Below are 20,396 nucleotides of genomic sequence, written 5' to 3' on the forward strand. Positions count from 1 at the left end.
CCCACAGTTCTGCAGAGTCAGCTTGCCCTCCTTGGCACAGCACATGCCTGCATGCTGAGCAGAGCTAAGGCGAGAGTGGGACTATGCCAATAGGACTATTCAACTACCAGCCATTTTGTGCTCAAGTACCCTGAGAAGTGAAGAAACTTTGGAGTTGAGTGAAAAGTTCTCAAAGGGTCTATTAATTCCAAGGAGGAAGTTGGGCTTGAAGAGAATCTTTAATCCTATAAAAGAAAAAGTAATAGGGATATAACTTTATGCTAATGCTAATGTAACTGAACATAATTCCAGTCACTATCTTCCCCAGATGTGACATGCCCAGTATCATGGGAATGCTGTTGCTTATGTTGGTTCAGGTAGATTGAGTCATATAATTGGATTTCAAGAATGGACATATCCCGTTTTTGACGTAGGCACTCTACAGTATTCTTAAGCTCTGACTACAAGTAGTTTCTTGTTCTTAAAAGCAAGCAAATCTCTGTAGTTCAAGTGAATATTCCAAACTAAGTATTTTTGAGGTTTCTAAAACCTTAAATATTTTCATAATCTGGCAAATAGTCACTGTTTCTCTTGTGTGTGAAATCCTGTGATAGATGATTCCTGCCTTTATGGTGTTTGCACAATGTGACTTCTACATATCACTATGTAAGATGAAGCCAGTTAGAATATGCCCCAGTCAACTTCTGTTATAAGGAATAACTTCGTATCTGAGTCAATATCTGAAAGATCCAATTGTTAGGACGAACTCTGAAGAGGCTGTTATATCTATTTTTACACAACACACATCACTACCACATTCCTGGAATGATTTAGGGCTTCTAAACAAACAGTAAACAATACAATAATTAGAAGAGGGGAATAAAAGCCCAGCAAGAAGAGAGCAGGATTATAAAACCAAGCCATTAGACCTCATGCATTAGGCTCCTGCCAATTTGGCTCTGAGCCTCCTAGGAGCTGGAGAAAAGAGCCAATTGGCAAATTTGTCATTAGGCACTTGAATATAAACTTAAAATGGAGGAGGAAGTGGGGCCATTTGCATTCTAAGCTCCTTGGAACCAAAATGAAAAGATGTTTTTCTTCCCTTCAAGATCTCAAGTACCTTGAAGGGAAAAGTAGAACAGAAAAGGTGTCTGCATAACTAGACAAGGATTTAGAGATCAAGGAGACTAATGAATTTGACTCAGAATAATGAGGTCTGTCACTGGTGACCCCAGCTCATTGTCAAACCGAAGGGATAACACCTCTTGAGGAAAAAAAAAGCCATGTTGAGATTGTGTAAACAGACAGCTAGATATGTGTTGGAAAGGCTTATTTTTATTTTGTACTCATAAAGTTTGCCTTTCCAAAATCTACTGCATATTCATGAGCAAGAGTCCTGATTCCAATCTTACAAAATTCTGATTTAGCGCAGACTATGGAACCGTGACTAGGGGGCCCCCTCGTGGAGCTTATCTGCACTGCAAGGGGCTAATTCCTTGTACTCTTCCTCCGTTGCCATTTGCATTTCCAGAAGGACTGCTCCACATCAATCTATTTCAGAGATAAAGAGATAAAATCCAGTCAAATCAGTTTGATATATGTTACAATGATCTGTTTCTAAGAGCAGAGCAGAACAGTGCAGTTGATGGATCAGAGCCTAATACCATTGATTTTCCAGCTGGACAAATGCCCTGGCATGTTACCTCCATGCAGAATGGAGCACACGGTATCATTTATAGACCTTCTGTGATAGAGAAATATGTGGAACTTTGGGACTCATCATAGGGTCCAAACTGCACTCTTAAATGCAGTAGGCACTGACCACATGTCACTTAAGCACTTGAAACCTGGCTATGCCAAACTGACATGCTCTCAGGCATAAAAAACCATCAGCTTTGGAAGAATTCATATAAACAAAGAATGCAAAAAAAAATCTCAATTTTATATTGACTATAAGTTAGATTATAATATTTTGTATACTGGGTTAAATAAGAAAATTATGGAAATGCTATTTGCATCATATTTCTGTCAGGTAGTCCTAGTCTAAAGAATCAAAATATTCATGGGGACATGCAGTTAGTGTTTCCAGAGTCCCATGGAGAAAAAGGTGTTGCCATCCTACTATAGGACCTGGAAGAAAGGCAGTAGTAAAATTAGCACTCCCAATACAGAATTTACAGGTAAGCAGCTCTTCTTTCCAGGCAGGGAGCAGGAGTATGGAGTCCATGCCACCTAGAAGACTTGACGTAATTCTACCCTCAAGCTGCTAGCACTTCTAGGCATCATAAATAAAAGGCTTAAGGATGTGTTTATTAAATACTCTTTTGTCCTAAGACTATGTGCAAGTACTTGTGTGTTCATTAGAATAATAAAGGGCCCAAGGACTTGGTGTACTACATCTTGTCAAAATATAGCCTCCTTAGTGAAGAATCCATATGAAGAACAGTGCTGATTCCCTGACCTCTTTAGTCTCGGGTGTGTGTGTGTGTGTGTGTGTGTGTGTGTCCATGGCAATGTGTCTTTCATGTTTGATGAAAAGGGAAAGATTGAGGGAAGTGACACCATAACTATTACCAGAACTTACATAAAATACAATTTTTTAAAGAATATCTTATGTTAGGCAAAATGTTCCACAAAATTCTCCCTTTCCCTCATTTCACTTAGGTCTAAAAAGCTGGTCTGTGTAAAATCCCCTTTGGTAGTTTCCTTACTATTACTAATAATGACTTTTTATCATTTTGTCTTTTTAAAAAATTATTTATTTAAATTCAGTTTAGTTAACATATAGTGTATTATTAGTTACTGGGGTGAATTTAGTGATTCATCAGTTGCATACAACACCCACTGCTCATTACATCATGTGTCCTCCTTAATGCCCATCACCCGGTTACCCCATCCCTCCACCACCTCCCCTCCAGCAACCCTCAGTTTGTTTCCTAGGGTTCACCATTTCTTAGGTTTGCCTCCCTCTCTGTTTTTACCTTATTTTTCCTTCCCTTCCCCTAATTTCATGTTTTGTTTCTTAAATTCCACATATGATTGAAATAATATATTTGTCTTTCTCTGACTTATACCTAGCATAATACCCTCTAGTTCCATCCACATTGTTGCAAATGGCAAGATTTCATTCTTTTTGATCACTGAGTAATATTCCATTATAAATATATACCACATTGTCTTTTTTTTAAAAGATTTGTTTATTTATTCATGAAAGACACAGAAGGAGGCAGAGACATAGGCAGAGGGAGAAGCAGGCTCCTAGCAAGGAGCCCGATGTGGGACTCAATCCCTGAGCCCCAGGATCACACCCCGAGCCAAAGGCAAACGCTCAACCACTGAGCCACCCAGGAGTCCCAATATACCACATTGTCTTTATCCATTCATCAGTCGATGGACATTTGGACTCTCACCATAGTTTGGCTATTGTTGATAATGCTGCTACAAACATTGGGTGCACATGCCCCTTCAAATCAGCATTTTTGTATCCTTTGTGTAAATATGTAGTAGTGCATTTGCTGGGTCATAGGGCAGTTCTATTTTCAACTTCTTGAGGACCTTCCATACTGTTTTCCAGAGTGGCTGCACCAGTTTGCATTCCCACCAATAGTACAAGAGGGTTTCCCTTTCCCTGAATCCTCACCAACACCTGTTGTTTCCTGAGTTGTTAATTTTAGCCGTTCTGACTGGTGTGAGGTGGTACCTCATTGTGGTTTTGGTTTATATTTCCCTGATGCCAAGTGATGTGGAGCATTTTTTCATGTGTCTGCTGGCTGTTTGTAGGTGTTCCTTGGAGAAATGTCTGTTCATGTCTTCTGCCCATTTCTTGATTGGATTTTTTGGGTTTTTGGATGTTGAGTTTGATAAGTTCTTTATAGATTTTGGATATTAGCCCTTTATCTAATAAGACATTTGCAAATCTATTCTGTAGGTTCCTTTTTAGTTTTGTTCCCTTTGCTGTACAAAAACTTTTTATCCTGATGAAGTACCAATAGTTCATTTTTGCCTTTGTTTCCCTTGCCTCTGGAGATGTGTCTCACAAGAAGTTGCTACGGCCAAGGTCACAGAAGTTACTGCCTGTGTTCTCCTCTAGGATTTTGATGGATTCCTGTCTCCTGAAAGACATTTAGGTCTTTCATCCATTTTTTAGTTTATTTTTGTGTGTGGTATAAGGAAATGGTCCAGTTTCATTCTTTCGCATGTTGCCGTTCAATTTTCCCAACACCATTTGTTAAAGAGACTTTTTTTCTCTCTTGGATATTGTTTCCTGATTTGTCAAAGATCAGCTGACCATAGAGTTGAGGTTCGTCATTTTGTCTTTTAACAGAAAGTAGTGGGTTCTTCCCTTAGTTTTCACATTTCTCTTAAGCAGTGATTCTTTAGAGGGGTTGGGGTAGGAGACAATTTTGTCCTCCTTGGGGACCTTTGTATTGTCTGAACATCCTTTGATTCTCACAATTGGGTGCTGAGGGATATTACTGGCATCTTGTGAGCAGAGGCCAGAGATGCTGCAAAATATCCTATAATGCACAGGACAGCCCCCACAAAAAAAGAATTATCTAAACTAAAATGCTAATAGTGCAGAGGTTGAGAAAATATCTTAGAAAATGACATGCCCAACAATGCCAACCTAAGGTGCTACTGATTATGCTCAGGCCAATCCCAAAATGTGACTTTCCCATGAACAGAAAGGTTCTCTGGACTTTGAGGCCTGCAGGAGTTTGTTCACTAGCTTCATTGTTTTCACTTCTTTGTGAACTTATTTATCACAGCACTTACGAAATAGTAATTATTTTAAGCAAGGAACTATATGTATATGGATTTTCTTCTAAGCCTCTCAAAATATAGTTTTAGCATTGATTTTAAGTGGCCAGAAACTCAAAATTTGCTCATCACAAACTTGTGGTTTTCTTTCTTTTCTTAAGATTTATTTATTTTACAGAGACAGTGTATGTGTATACACAAGTTGGAGGGGGTGGGTGAGGAGAGAGTCTTAAGCTGATTCCATGTGCTGAGCTCTGAGCTGGACATGGGGCTCGATCACACAACCCATGAGATCATGGCCTAAGGCAAAACCAAGAGTCAGACATCCAACCACCTTCGCTACCCAAGTGCCCCCCAAATTGTGGTTTTCTTAACCAGAGGTGGTTGAACTGGAAGTCTTAGCTTGATCACCAAGGCAGAACTTGCCCCAAATCTGCTGAGGGATTGTCGGGTCCCTAGCCAGGCCATAAGAGTCCAAAAACCACCCCAAAATTGTTATAATGATCTATTTCTGTGATAAATAGCTTCAGGCTTCTCAAGGAGCCCTTAGCACATCACAAGAACATTCTCAATCCACCTGTAAGACAAAAACTCATATCCAAGGAATCGAGACCAAACATCACTGACCATGCTCCACCCTCTCTAATTTTAACATTGACCAAAAGATTCTAATTTTATAATTCAAGGAACAATTAAAACCTGAGAACATTGAATTACTCTGTTGGCAAAGTAAAACAATCCCCTTTAAGTCTGAATCTGGGTTCAGCTAATGGGCACCCCATGAGCGAGAGCCCTCTCAAACTACCCATCACTGCAAAGATGCATTGAGTGCAGTTGCTATGAGACGTAGCAGCAGGACAAAGCAGGTGCCCAGTAGCAATGTGGAATTATCACTGCACACAATGTGAGATGGGGCCAGTGTTACTGGAGCTCTGAGCAGTCAGGAGTGCTGCCTACCTCTCAGATTAAAGTGCCCTTCTTTGCTATCTTCTGAGCATAGCCATTTGTAATCTTATACTTTCTCGCATTAAAAAATATATATGGCATGTGCCCCATGGTTACAAACAGTATGGAGATGGAGACCAGCACTCCAAACTGCTGAGGCCATGGGGCTAGTATGACGAGGACAAAGTGGATGAGGTCCATGAGGTAGTTCACGGGGCCCTGCACACCGTTCATAGCCCCTCGCTCTGCTTCTGGAATGTTCTCCTGAAGAAGCTGGGTCACAGTGAGGTCAAAGGACCAGAGACCTACAGGCCAGCAGTGTTGGGGGAGAATATAAACAGATATCAGAGACCTCAGTGAGAATCTCAGCTCCGGAACTGAATGGCATTGTCACGTTGGGTAAATGAAGCTTTCCGTGGCTCAGTTTCCTCATCTGGGAAATGGGAAGATTTAGAGCACTATCTCACTGGAGGATTAGATGAGACAGTGTTGTGAGGTGTATAGCCTGACCATCTCTGCGTGGTAGTTACCGTCATAATTTGTAGTATTATAAGTATTTCTTGAATTACCATCACTACCTAGCAATATAGCTTCACTCGGGGGGGGGGGGTACTTATGCCTCCACTCCAGGGAGCAACATCTTGAGCTTCTAATCTAGTTCCAATTCCAGACTCCCTCTCTTTGCTCCTGGTTTGGCACAGCAGGAATTAGCCTCTCTTTTCCTTGTATCCCTTTCAACCACATAAAGAAGCCCTATTTGGTTACTTCAGAAGCAGCCTCAGGACCTGCTATAGAGGCATCAAAGAGGGCAGAAGCCAGCCATGGTGACGACAGTGCTGTCCTTGAGCGGCTGCACCGGGGCCTCTCGTGCCTGCCTCCACAGGCGCTGCTCCCAGCTTCTGTCTGCCCAGTTGGTTTTCTGGTCAGCTGGCCTTCTAGATTCTCCCTGAGATCCAGCGTTGGCTCTGCAGAGGCCTCCTGGTTGCCTGTCCTGATCCCTGGACTTAGCTCTGAACTTCAGAATTATGTGGATTGATAGGCTTGTGTCCTCTGGGATCTGCCTTTGCAAAGCACCGGCCAGGCCTTCCACCTCCTGTGCTGCCCCTGCCACCCTGCTGTAACCTCCACCTGGGGGCCCTGACTAGTCCCCCATCCTCTGAGCTGTGTTGACCAGCATGGTCTCTCAGTCCCTAGGGATGTGGCCTGCCAAAGGCCTTGCCCTGTGCTAGACTCTGACTTGGAACTTGCCTGTCAAACCCTCAACAAGCAGAGCTTAGGAAGCATCTGTAAAATGCCCCCTTGACACAATGGAAGTGCCCAGAAGTGAGGGCCAGTTATTCACTGACAGAATTATTTCTACATTGAGGGCATAAAGAGTTACAGTTCTTAGATTTTTTTAAAGATTTATTTATCTTAGAAAGAGCGAGACCATGAGCAGGAGGGGCAGAGGGAGAGTGATAGAGAATCTCCCGCAAACCCCGTACTGGGCTCTAGCACTCAGTGTGGGGCTGCACCTCACGACCCTGAGATCATGACCTGAACCAAAACCAAGAGTCGGATCCTCACCGTGCACCACCCGGTGCCCTCACGGTTCTTAGATCTTAAAAAGCAAAGTGAGGGATCCCTGGGTGGCGCAGCAGTTTAGCGCCTGCCTTTGGCCCGGGGCACAATCCTGGAGACCCGGGATCAAATCCCATGTCGGGCTCCCGGTGCCTGGAGCCTGCTTCTCCCTCTGCCTGTGTCTCTGCCTCTCTCTCTCTCTCTCTCTCTCTCTCTCTCTGTGTGACTATCATAAATAAATAAAAATTAAAAAAAAAAGAATGTTTAGTGTAAAAAAAAAAAAAAAAGCAAAGTGACTTTTGGGCAATGTGCCAAATCTTCTTGTAGCCAGAGTTCTATAACTTAGTTTCCGTCAGAATGGAAACAAATTATTTACTCAACAAATGCCTAGGATGAGCCTGGCCTGGGGATACCTGGTGAAACGCCAAGGCTGGCCACAGGCCCCTCATCCTGGTGAGAGAACCAGTCACCAGATCCGACCATGCTGACCGTGCCAAGCAACACATAAGACATCCTTTTGGGCACTGGTGCTTTTAATGTGTGCAGTTTCAATGGCACAGTCCCTGGGCCATTTGGAATTCTGCCAGGAATAAAGATAAAGGGCACCTGTTGGCAGTGAGTGTGCAGGAGCCACGCAGCATCCATTTTGCTTGGCACTGTGGTTCTATGTCACCGCCCAGCCCACACCCCGCCCTTACACAACAATGTTCGTGAAAGCACCAGAAGTACAGCCAACATAGGATAATGGAGATGAGGGTTAATATTCGTTCTTAACAAGTAGCTCCTATGCTTGTGACTTCCCTGACAGGACCTCTCGTTCTGTCCCCATCTTACAGAAAAGGAAATGGTGACCCAGGGAACTTAGGTGAAGCCAATATCATCAGGCAGCCTGGCTCCAGGTCCCGAGCTGTCTCCTTCACGAGTGTCAAGAGTGTTCTGTGTCTCTGGAATCCTCATCCAGGATCAGCAAAAAGAACTATTGCAGGGGATCCCTGGGTGGCGCAGCGGTTTGGCGCCTGCCTTTGGCCCAGGGCGCGATCCTGGAGACCCGGGATCGAATCCCACGTCGGGCTCCCGGTGCATGGAGCCTGCTTCTCCCTCTGCCTGTGTCTCTGCCTCTCTCTCTCTGTGACTACCATAAATAAATAAAAATTGAAAAAAAATTAAAAAAAAAAAAAAAAGAACTATTGCAGTAGAGAAAAGCTGGAAGCCTGTCATGCTAAATGCTTCTCTGGATTATAGACACTGCCGATGACACTCCACATTCTCCAAAGGCGATCATTTCCTTTGTGTCAAGAAGAGTCAAGGGGACCCCCCACCACCACCTTTTGAACTAAATAGTTTATTATCATCATGTGAACTGCATATATCTTACATGGTCAATCTGCTCTCAGTTGTTCATGCAACTAAAGGCCGGAAGTACACACCAAATACCTTAATAAAAAATAATCTACCTCTCAGGTACCTCACTTAAAATATTTCAGAAGTTGATGAAAGAACAGGTTTCTAAGTCAGTCATTTAGAATTGGGAACACAGTTTCTCTCTCACACACACACACTTCATCAGAGGAATGAGGTTGCCAGGCCAGCCCATGGTTCCATAACCTCTTGAATCTGATCTACAGAATCCTCATTTCCTCTCTCCCAATGTTCCAAAGCTTTTGTGGGCCAAGGCGTTCTGGGTCTCATGGCAGAAATAAGGAAAACATCCCTCCACTCCTGTTATCTCCCCCCACTGTGGCTCTAGTGGTGAGAAGGTAAAGCTCTGAGCTCCTGGAGCTTGGGGACTTTGCTGAAGCCCAGGACCTAGTGCAGCAGGGGAGGTACACAGAAGAGGCCTGCAGGAAGACTTGTTGAATGAATGAAGAAGATAGATTTGGTTGTTAAGCCACACCTTCCACTACCCACTACCACACTTTCCACCCTCTCCATTTCTGACCTTGGCTTGGGGAATCCACGGGTGATGAGCTGTGACCTCAGGGAGGGGCTTTGAAGGTGGTGACTTTGGATTTCGGGAAGGGGGTAAGGCTTGGCTGGAAAACTTGATCTCAGGGATTCCATGTCTAAGTGAGGCCCAGGTTCTGCCCAGGTTGGGAATCTGCAGGTCTAATCACAGGGGTCAATAAGCTGTTAAGTGATTTTTATTGCCATCACCATTGATCCCAATATGTCACTGTTGCATTCACAAAGCAACTGATCAAACTTGAAAAAAACAACAATAAAACCCCCTTACTAAATCAGGTGAGTTCTGGGGTGCCTGGGTGGCTCAGTCAGTTAGCATCTGCCTTCAGCTCAGGTCATAATACCAGGGTCCTGGGATGGAGCCCTGCCTCATGCTCCCTGCTCAGTGAGGGGAGTGGGGAGCCTGCTTCTCCCTGTCCTCCCCACTCTTGCTCTCTGTCACTTTCTGTTAAATAAATAAATAAATTCTTTAAAAAATAAATCAAGTAAGTTCTCATTGGCATATATGAATGACACATGGTTAGTGGCAAAGTTCCAAGTCCAAGTTCTTGGGGCCGACAAGCTTGTAGACCTTCAAAGTTAGGCACCTTGTCCTGAGAAAAGATTTCCCTCCCCTCCCCTAAGCATCCAAGGAAGGTTTTGGCGCTACTGAGCTGTCCTCTTTCCTGTCTTTCCATCCCAGTTCCACAGAGAAAGAATCCAGGTCAAACTACTCCTTTAACATAGATGCCATCTATAGCATTGACATGCCTGATACCTAGGAAATAACTATTCTCACTTCTCCAAATTTCCATGTCTTCACATTTTAGCCTTTGTACAACTGTCTAGCCTAGAACACTCTTTCTTCATGTCACCTGCTCAATTTGTTCTTCGGGGATCTCTTAATTGAGTCTCAAGTTAGGAAGACCAACTCTAACTCCCAAGACCAGGCTTGGTGTCCCTCCTCTGTATTCTCAATTTTCTCCCCCTACCTCCACAACATAGGTCCTCTTGCTTTGTATTGTTGACTGTTGTTGACTGTTCACTCAATGACCTTCCATCCCAATTGTATGCTCCATGGGGCTAAGAGTGTGTGATTAAACCACTCTTGTATCCCCAGTGTGTAGGGCAGTTCTTTTCATGTAACATGTTCTAGGTGAATGAACGACAGAGAGTTAACAATGGTACAATGGTGAGACCATCAAATGCTTCTAAGGTTATCTAACACTATTATAGTCTGCAGAATCCCATGTCTCACCTGACCCACTACTCACCTATCTTGCCAGGACCACACCTGAGAATAACAAGATGATGAAGATGTAAGACTCAGGATGCCTGGGGTCCTGCTTGCCTTCACACAGAACTGTGTTATTGGTCCAGTGGATGGAAAAGCAATCTGGGAGGATAGGCTGGTTCACGTTTCTTTCAAAGACATAAACATGGACCTGGTCCTCTTTTAGCAACTCATGGTTTGAAGAAGAGGTTTTGCTTAATGAAAGGGAGAAAACAGCCAGATCAAATGGACTTCCAGGAGCAAAGACAGAAAACACACAGAGCGTCAGACAACCTACACGGAGACAGCTGGATATGATTCCTGTGGCGACCAAGCCAGAATGTTCCCTGAGCCTGGTGAAGAGCATTGTGCCCATCAGGCAGAGAGAGCTGATAGGGCCCTGAGGATGCTAAGCAGGGAGCCTCCGATACCTTGGGTAGAGGTGTAGCTAGTGGTCATGTAGAGGAAGGCCAAACCCAAGCCCACCAGGAAGACAGTCTGCCTGTATGTAGGACACTTCCCACCCCTCATGGCACATGCGCAGCAGCCTTCAGGGGTTTCGGAGGCAGCAAGGAAGCACAGGTTGTGGCCTGTTGTCCTTCAAGGTTAGACTGGCTATCCTTTAACCCTCCCGAAGTTTTGAGCTTGTTGATGAATCCATCGGTGGTTTCCCCAGAGTCCATTTCACCTGAAATAAAATCCAATAAGCACTATGTCAGTGCCCTGCTCCAATGCCCTCAGCCCAGCCCTGCCCTTATGTGCTTCCTTGGTGGGCAACTTCCCTATGGGTGACAATGGCTTCCTAGCCCAAGCGCCGTGTCTTTCTGAGAGTCTCTCTCCAGCTCCACGAACAGAGGGCAGGCTGTACTGGATGTGCCTGGACATCACACCTCTGGGAACAGCACTTGGGAGAGAAATGTCCCAGTTTGCTTGGCTGTTGGTGGGACAGTTCTGAGGTAAATCCTACACAGTGTCTCACAGGGCCCTAGCAAGACTGAGCCCCAGTCGCAGTAACCTGCGTGCCAATATGCTCTATTTTGGCTCTTCACCCTTCCTGGCCTCATTTCCCACCCCCCTCCATTCTTTCTAGGATCACCTTCCAAGGAGATTACTTTTCATCCCAAATCCTCTCAAGAATTGCTTTGGAGAGAACCGGAATTAAGACACACAGTGAGGTCGGGAAGGCGGCCACTGACAGGAGAGAAAATACAGCAGAGCACGAAAGACAAATTTTCATGGCTTGAAACATGGTAATGAAGTCTTAAAAATAGTGATGGATGTTTCCTTTGTTTAGGTTTCTGAAGAAACAGATACTTGTGAAAAGAAAATGATAATAGCTTTTGGCCTTCCAGGATGGAACAGGCAATGGTTGTAAGCAGATTTAAAAAACAAAGAACCCTTTGTGGGAGCCGTTTAGCATAGATGAAGGCAAGCTCTGGGGGAAAAAAATGACAGGAGTCAGGAGGGCTGTGAAGGAAGGAGAGGGGGTCAGGCTATCAGAACTATGAGGAGGGGAAAGCTCTTGGTTGTAGAAAATAATTTATTGCCAGCACAGCTTAAAAAAAAGCTAATAACAATAACAACACCAATGAAAAACCAGCTAACACAGACTTGTTTCACCACCTGCAGGGAAAAATGGGGTTTTGCAGAGGCGATCTTTCCACCACAGCAAGCCCGCAATCGGTCCTGCCGCTGTTACTCTTACTGTACAGACAGTGAGACACAGTGTCTGAGTAAAATGGCTCGGCCTGGTTACATGGCTAAAAGGGACAGAGGGGAAGATACAGCACAATTTATTTATCTGTCTCTAACTACTTACTAACTACTTACCTACCTGCCCATCCATCATTTAATGCGTCTATCTCACTCTATAAAATACATATATTTTATTCATGCAATGAGATCTGGTGTGCTTCACTTGCAAAGCAACTTGAGAGAAAAGATAATTAATTATAAGAAGTCCAGAAAAAGAAACTGATCTCAGAAGCAAGGCCTCAGCTCTGTTATGCCAGGCAAATGGGCAGGCCCCCCTTCCTCCCATCTTCACCTTAATGCTAAGGAATCTCTGATTTAAAGACCACTACAGAGGGGCACCTGGTGGCTTAGTCAGTTGAGCATCTGACTGTTGATCTCAGCTCAAGTCTTGATCTTGGGTTCATGAATTCAAGCCTCAAATTGGGCTCCATGCTGGATGGGAACCTACTTTAAAAAAAAAAAAACGGGGTGCCTGGGTGGCTCACTTAGTTATGCGCCTGCCTTCAGCTCAACTCATGATCCCAGGGTCCTGGGATCGAGACATGCCTTGGGCTCCCTGCTCAGCAGAGAGTCTGCTTCTCTCTCTCTCCCTCTGCCTGCCTCTCCCCCACTTGTGCTCTCTCTCTGTCAAATAAATAAATAAAATCTTTTAAAACAAACAAACAAAACCCACTGCTGATAGCAGAGACGGTCAATTCATCACATTGTCTTGACCAAAGAGCAGCCCACACTCTCTGAGATGGTTGTCTTTCTAACTTAGCGTCTTTAAGAAGGAGGATTATGAGTGAGAAAGGAAGAAGAAATTTGCCCCCAGAATCATGAAATAGGTTGTACAGGTTAATTACTGCACAGTTCCATGAGAGCGCTACTCACATGGCAGTCTCTCTAAATAAAGACCCTGGAATGAGGCAGTGTACAACCTGTGTAACTGCACGTGACAACCCCACCAGTGAGATCAACCATATGACCAATGGCATAGTTGGAACCTTCTTATTTTTTCACTGTTTCTAGGCACGTTTGCAGACAGAATGTGGAGATTATAATCAGACACGAGCTCTGGAAAGAAGAAATGAAATACATAAAGGAGGACAAAAGAACAATAGCTGTCTCTGAGTTTACCTTACCTTGAATGTTCTTAGCCTCCTATTGCCTTCCTTGGAAGTGCCCCCTGTTTGTTGCTGGGGTTTTACAGCCAATTGGGGAACTAGCTGATAAACTCTGGACAGAAATAGAAACTCCACAAGAAGTGAAACCAAGTTCCATCCAAGAATGAAACCACAACCGATCACATGAGATGCCCATGTCATCACCTGGCCCACGGACAGGGGAGCAAATATATTGATGATCTGGACGGCTGGGTTCATCCCTGTAAGCGAGAAGGGAACATTGCAACTCAGTGGCTAAGTCCTTCCTCCCAGTGAATTTAACATGGTGCATTTGCTAGGTTTGCTAGCCGTGCACTGGGTAAACTGTGGTGAAAACAGAAATTATCCCTTTCAGTCTAACTATGGATTCTTCATTGGATTTCAACCTAAAAAAAAAAGACTTCAAGGTCAGCTCTGTCGAACTTGAACAATTAACAGATGAGTAAACTGAAAACAAGGTTGCTTGGAGCTAATTACTCTAACTCCTGTCTCCTGCCTTCTCTTTTCTGTCACATCCCACTATCTTAACAACAACGATATTAACTAGTCATGATGTTATTATGACTGACATTATGACTGTCAACAAGGGGGAGGAGGACATAGGACAAAAATAGTTGAAAACTTCCTAATTCTAGGCGCCGAGTTCTAAGCCTTCTGCCTACAACCAGCTCATGTCCTCCTCACAACAACTCTAAGAGAACCACCGGGGCTCCATTTTACAAATTAAGAAGTAGAGGCACGAAGAGGTGAACATATTTGCTCAGGGTCACAGAGAAGGTAAGTAAGTGGTGGAGCCAAGGTTCAGGTCCGGGTGGTCTGACTCCAAAGCTTACTCTCTTAGCTATTTCACCATTGCTGAGGAACATGTTTGCAGGATCACTTTTAAAAATCATAGTGAGGGACACTTGGGTGGCTCTGTGGTTGAATGTCTACCTTTGGCTCAGGTTGTGATCCCGGAGTTCCGGGATCAGGTCCTACATCGGGCTCCCTGCAGGGAGCCAGATTCTCCCTCTGCCTGTGTCTCTGCCTCTCTCTGTGTGTCTCTCTCATGAATAAATAAATAAAATCTTAAAAAAATAAATCATAGTGAGCCTCAAAACAGATTCTGTGCTTACTTTTAGATTTCTTTAAGGGTAATTAAGAGAGGCTAGGAAGATTTTCTTTTACCCAGAAACAGAGGACACTCTCAACACCATGTCACCCGGCTTTTATCCACATAGCTGTTTTATTTTGGGTGGTGTTATTTAAGCCACAGTACATCCAAATAAGTGTAGTTTAGAAGAAGACATGATTATAAGGGGCTTCTACTCTTTGTAAGGAGTGTATTTTAATAGACTTCTCCGTGATAGCTTCCTTTATCTTGGCTACCAACTCACCAACATTTTCTAGCAGAGAATACCAATTCCGCAAATATAGGGTTGGACAAGATCTCCAGTTTTTAAGTTGGCAATTTGAATATATCACGATGTGAAGGATCCAAGTTAGAAACGGAAGAAAAAAAACAAAGAAGATGCCAGATCCTTCCGTTTAGCTCCATTGTTGAAAAAAATTCTTCCTCTCGCTATCAGTGATAAGTGATAATCAAGTCACATTTGCGGATGCATTTTTTGTTGGGGGAAGCAGCACCTTATCACTGGCCAGAAGTAAGACATCTTTTAATTCACTTATGTTGCAGGACTAAAATTGCCATGGAACTTCCATAACATATTTTGAGGGGCTTCTCTCCTCAAGGTACAGTTTATATATCTTTTTGATAATAACAATGTCATCCATTTCTGCCTGAGTGCAGATGTAGTGTTAAGTGCTTTACAAATCCCATTTCTCACAGAATTCTTCTCCACACTGAGTGGGCCTCAGTCTGGGGTGTGGGTATGAGGCCTATTTTCTCCCATTCTACAGATGAGGAAAGTAGAGTCTGGAGAAGTTAAGTCAATTGCAGCCAGTAAGACAGTAAGAATTTGAATTCAGCTGGATTCAAATCCAGGGCTGTTGGGCTCTGGATGTCTTTCTCTGAAAGGCCACTTTACTGCCCATCTCAGAGCCCTGACTCAGCACTTCTGTTCCCTGAGCCAGACCTGCTTCTCAACTGAACAGAGGACCAGGATGCCCCCGTGTGACCCAGGTCACCAGCCAGCTGGCCTCTGTCATCCCTGGTGAGGCTCACAATCCAGTCCTTCTGAGGGGTGATGACCCGGGCTGCACTGGCCAGCCTCGCCAAGACCTCCAGGGGTGTCACAGCCACGTAGCAGGCCCCTACGGGGGGTGAGGGTGGGAGGCCAAGTTTGGAATCCCCAAAACAGACCTTCTCAGTGCCTTGTGGCACATACCACACTTACTAATCTGACAGGTCAAGGAACATCCACAAAGCACGCAGAGACCTTTGACAGAAAGACGTTTGATGCAGGTTCAAAGCCAAACGCGACTGTGTTGAGTCTTCCCATTTCCTTCTTCCCAGCCCATCAGTTTTGGACCTGAGGCGAATTTGTGCCTTGTAGACACGACCCCTGCTGTTCTGGCTGCCACCGTGTCTGTGGGATTGGGGCTCTGATTCACAAACTAGGGGCGAGGAGACCCTGCCTCAAGGTTAACCAGATCCCAAACGGTGAGATGACTCCCTGAGGGGCGCGAGGCTTGTCTCTGGCATTCTCCGGTAGGGCCCAGGAGGGAGGGACATGCGGCACACGCTGGCCAGCCACCCGGCTCCCTCCTGCAGGACACAGCCTCGGCGCGGGCCATGGCAGGCATTCTGAGTGGAGAGCCAGGCATGAGCAACTGCGAATGGCCACGATATTCACTCTTGGTCTTAAGAGACAGGTCACGGCTACGTTATCATTTAATGCCGAGTAATCAATCACATTTGACCAAATCCCTGGGCCCGCTAGAGTTCTCCTTTTCATCAGCAATCAAGGGCTTGAGTAGGAGGCAAAGAGGAGGCTCACATGCTCTCTAAAGGCAAAGCCTCTGCAACCAAAAGAAAACAAACCACCAAACCTGAGCTTTACAAGTAAGTGAAAACATACTTTGAGAGAAGAATTCTATGAAAAGCAAGATACTTGGTAAGTCAGAGAATTTAAAGTGTTTCCACTGACACATCACACTCTTCTGGACGTGACCTGTGACTGAAGTTATCAGTATAGTCAAAGGACCAACTTTAAATAAGTTAGCTTTTCCAATGGCACAGCTTCAGAGAATGTCTTTCCAAGCCACCTAAGCAGGAATAAAATGTTGACTAGTAATCAAAATAAGAAAAATTTGAAATCCTACATTCTTACTTGGTAAAAGAGGGTTAAAAAGATATTAAAGCCAAAAGTGGGCCACCTGGGTGACTCAGCAGTTGAGCATTGTTATCCCGGGGTCCTGGGATTGAGTTCCAGGTTGGGTTCCCCGCAGAAAGCCTGCTTCTCCCTCTGCCTGTGTCTCTGCCTCTCTCTTTATGTCTCTCATGAATAAATAAATAAAATATTTTTTTAATGCACAAAAGCTAAAAATAGATCTACATTTGAATGACTAAGTCTCCAGGTATTAGTTCCTAATTTAGAGAGATTACTTGGTACCAAAGATATCTTTTACGCATAGAAACTGTCTTTAATAAAAAATAGCACAAGTATATTATACATAGGTAATATTAGAGTATTAAAAAGAAAGCATGTTTTCAGGAGTTTAATATTAAAAATCTATGATGGGCAAGTATCCAAAAACTACAATAAAACATTTTGCACATAATACCAGAAAATGGTACAAAGCAGTATAACCCTTTCCTAGTTTTTAAAAGTTATGCTCTCTATTAAGTTCATATCATATTTTATTTCACTAAATAGACAACAAAAAAAGCTACTGAGATCATAACTTACCTCATAATTATGCATCATGGTTAAGAGTATTACCTTTGTTTCTTGGTTTCCTGTCAATCCAATCACCAATTAAGACCCCAAATATTAATATAGAGCCAGCCACCATTAAGCCAAACATTGCTGTTAGGAGAATATTGTATCCATATAATTCTATCAGGAACACAGAAATGGCAAAGTGCCACATTCCATCTCTCTGCAAGGCGATGAAGCAAAGCATGTTTTAACTATTGACCTAAAAGATGGAACAAACTTAAAATACAGAAAGATATATTTCTCCCAAAGGATGTAATATGCAGGATGTAAAATCAGAATGTCAAAATTTTACTTTTATGCAGTACAGCTGTAACATTTTAAAAATGCAATGTAGTTATACTTTAAAAAGCTGGACAGAATATATTTTAAAACCTAAAAACCTCAAGAGCCAAGAATCCCATGAGAAATATCAAATAAATACTTCTAAGGACGTGAAAGCCCTAAGAGGTAAGCCCAGGTCCCCCTGAGACATCTGCTGATTCAGAGGAATTAGCTGTAAAACAGAACTGCAGTTTGGGTGGTATTAGAAAGTCAGATGATAGAAGTCCATGCTTACCAAAGATGAGACAAAGACAAAATAGTTCCTGCTTTAAGCTGAGATCCCATATAACTCTACCCTAAGGGTAAGACAGGGTAAATCACAGTACTCCGACCCTTGCCTGGACTTGAAGTCTAGCCTTACATCATCTGCACTGTCCAGGAAATCACAAGCCTTGAATTTGGATTAAACTGGTCTCAAATGGTGAGTGCCTACCACGTATCTGGTAAAAGCCAATTAAATTCCTCTCTAAAAAAAGATACTATCATCTTAGGCTTCAAAATACTCCTACAATAATTTTTAAATACAATGCCTAGCACATGATCAAATATAAACAGTTATACAAAGAAATGAAATATCACAAGCATGATCTACATAAATAACAGACAATAGAAACATCTACTGAGACTTCGAACATTTAAATGAACAGACATAGGCCATAAAAAACAATGATTATTTTTTTAAAGAAATTAATGCCGAGTCTGACAATCTGAGCAGGAGATTGGAAACCATAAAAAAAATGATATAGCCAGTTTGAAAAAGAACTACATAGAAATTCCAGGACAAAAAATATAAAAATAGAAATTAAAATTAAAAATCCAATTGGTATGTTCTATAGCAGATTATAACTAAAGAAAAATCAGTTAACTAGATATATGGAAAGAAAAATCCACACTAGAACACAGAAAGACAAATGAAGGGAAAATGGTAAGAACAGAAGATGAAAAAGAAGAAAAAAACATAATGAGCCAAATAGAAAACACAAAATAACATGATATGTTTAGACTAAATATGTAACTTGTTATCATTAAATATAAATGAATTTAAATGTTCCAGTTAAAGAATAAAGATGAACAAACTGGATTTTAAAATACAACTAGAGAGGCCCATGGGTGGCACAGTCAATTGAGTATCTGACTCTTGTTTTCAGCTCAGGTCATGATCTCAGGGTCATGGGATGAGCCCGGCATTGAGCTCTGTGCTCAGTGCAAAGTCTACTTAGGACACTCTCTCTTTCCTCCCTAAAATAAATAAAAATAAATCTTTAAAAATAAAATAAAATACAACTAGATGCTACTTACAAGAGACATATTAAAACAATAAAAAATCAAAAAAATAAAAAATAAAAAAAATAAAACAATAAAAAATCAGATTGAAAGATGGGTAATGATATACCATGCCAACAGTAAGCAAAAAGAATTTTGTCATTAAATTAGTATCAGACCAAGTAGAGTTTAAAGGGAAAAAAGAAAGTGTTGCTTACAATAAAAAGGATTACTTGATAATGACAAAGATTTAATCCATTAGGAAGATATAAAAATTCCAGTTTTGTATGTACTTAATAACAAGGACTCAAAATATAGGACTCAAAAATGTGTAAAAATTAAAAGAAGAAAAATATAAGCATTGTGGGAGATTTTAACTCACAACCTCTTGGTTACTGATAGAACAAGAAAATATATATAGTGTGTGTGTGTGTGTGTGTATTCTATTCGAAGCTTATATAAAAAACACTGTACTCAGTAATATCAGAATATACATACTTTATAAGCACATGAAACATTTGTAGGAAATGGCCAGATAATGGATTGCATTGCAAATCTTAATTTTAAATGTTGAACCACACAGAGGATAATCTCTGATCTCAAGGCAATTAAGCTAAAAGACAATAAGAAAAAAAAAAAACAGAGATTCCTCATCTGTTTGTAAATTTTAAAATATATTTAAAAATAATCCATTGGTCAAGCCAGCAATCACAAAGGACATTATAAAATGTTTTTAACAAAGCATATCAAAGTTTGTCAGATGCAGCTGAAATACTGTTAAAACAGAAATTATAGTCTTAAATACAGATATTAGGAAAGAAAGGCTGAATTTAATGAGCTAAGTATCTATATTAAGATGTTAAAGAAAGAACAGCAAATAAAAACCAAAGAAAATAGGAGGAAAAAAAAAGGAAAAAAAAAAGAAAATAGAAGAAAAGTAATAATAAAGAGCAGAAATTAATGATCTAGAAAAATGAAGGTACAATAAAAAGGCTTAAGCCAAAATTTGGCTCCTTGGCAAAACTAATTTAAAGATACCTTGTGGTTTATTATACAGTGAAATACTATATGGCAATGAAACGCACCAACCCAGGGCTAATTGTTTTTTTTTTTTTTTTTTTTTAAGATTTTTATTTACTTATTCATGAGAGACAGGGAGAGAGAGGGAGAGAGAGGCACAGAGCAGAGAGAGAAGCAGGCTCCATGCAGGGAGCCCAACACGGGACTCGATCCCGGGACTCCAGGATCACACCCTGGGCTGAAGGCAGGCGCTAAACCACTGAGCCACCCAGGGATCCTCCCAGGGCTAATTGTAACAACATGGATATTACAAAATAATGTTGAACAAAAGAGGACATAATAGAGCATATACGGTAGGACTACATTTACAGAATGCTCCAACCAAATTTGAACTAAACAAAACTACACAGAAGAGCAAGGAAAAGTGAGGCTCATGGTGACTTCTTATTGGTGAGGAAGGAGTGAGATTGAGAAGGGCTCCAGGAAGGACTTCTTAGGTGCTGGCTACACCCTTTTGACTTGAGTGGTGACTTCATGTACTCACTTTAT

General features: G+C 42.3%; 1 long non-coding RNA gene across 3 annotated transcripts; it reads right to left on the reverse strand.

Moving 5' to 3' along the window:
* Positions 1-8,349: 8,349 nt before the first annotated feature.
* Positions 8,350-13,492, reverse strand: LOC111098798. Of its 3 annotated transcripts, none has more exons than XR_005369536.1 (3): positions 13,339-13,492; positions 10,891-11,147; positions 8,350-10,674 (listed from the first exon to the last, which is right to left on the reverse strand). It is a non-coding gene; the product is annotated as an uncharacterized LOC111098798 (long non-coding RNA). The 3 variants fall into 3 exon arrangements; XR_005369535.1 differs by having other exon boundaries at positions 8,350-10,338; positions 10,461-11,147; XR_005369534.1 differs by having other exon boundaries at positions 8,350-9,351; positions 10,179-11,147.
* Positions 13,493-20,396: the final 6,904 nt, after the last annotated feature.

The sequence above is a fragment of the Canis lupus genome, chromosome 14, assembly GCF_011100685.1.
Source record: "Canis lupus familiaris isolate Mischka breed German Shepherd chromosome 14, alternate assembly UU_Cfam_GSD_1.0, whole genome shotgun sequence".
NCBI classification, from domain to species: domain Eukaryota; kingdom Metazoa; phylum Chordata; class Mammalia; order Carnivora; family Canidae; genus Canis; species Canis lupus.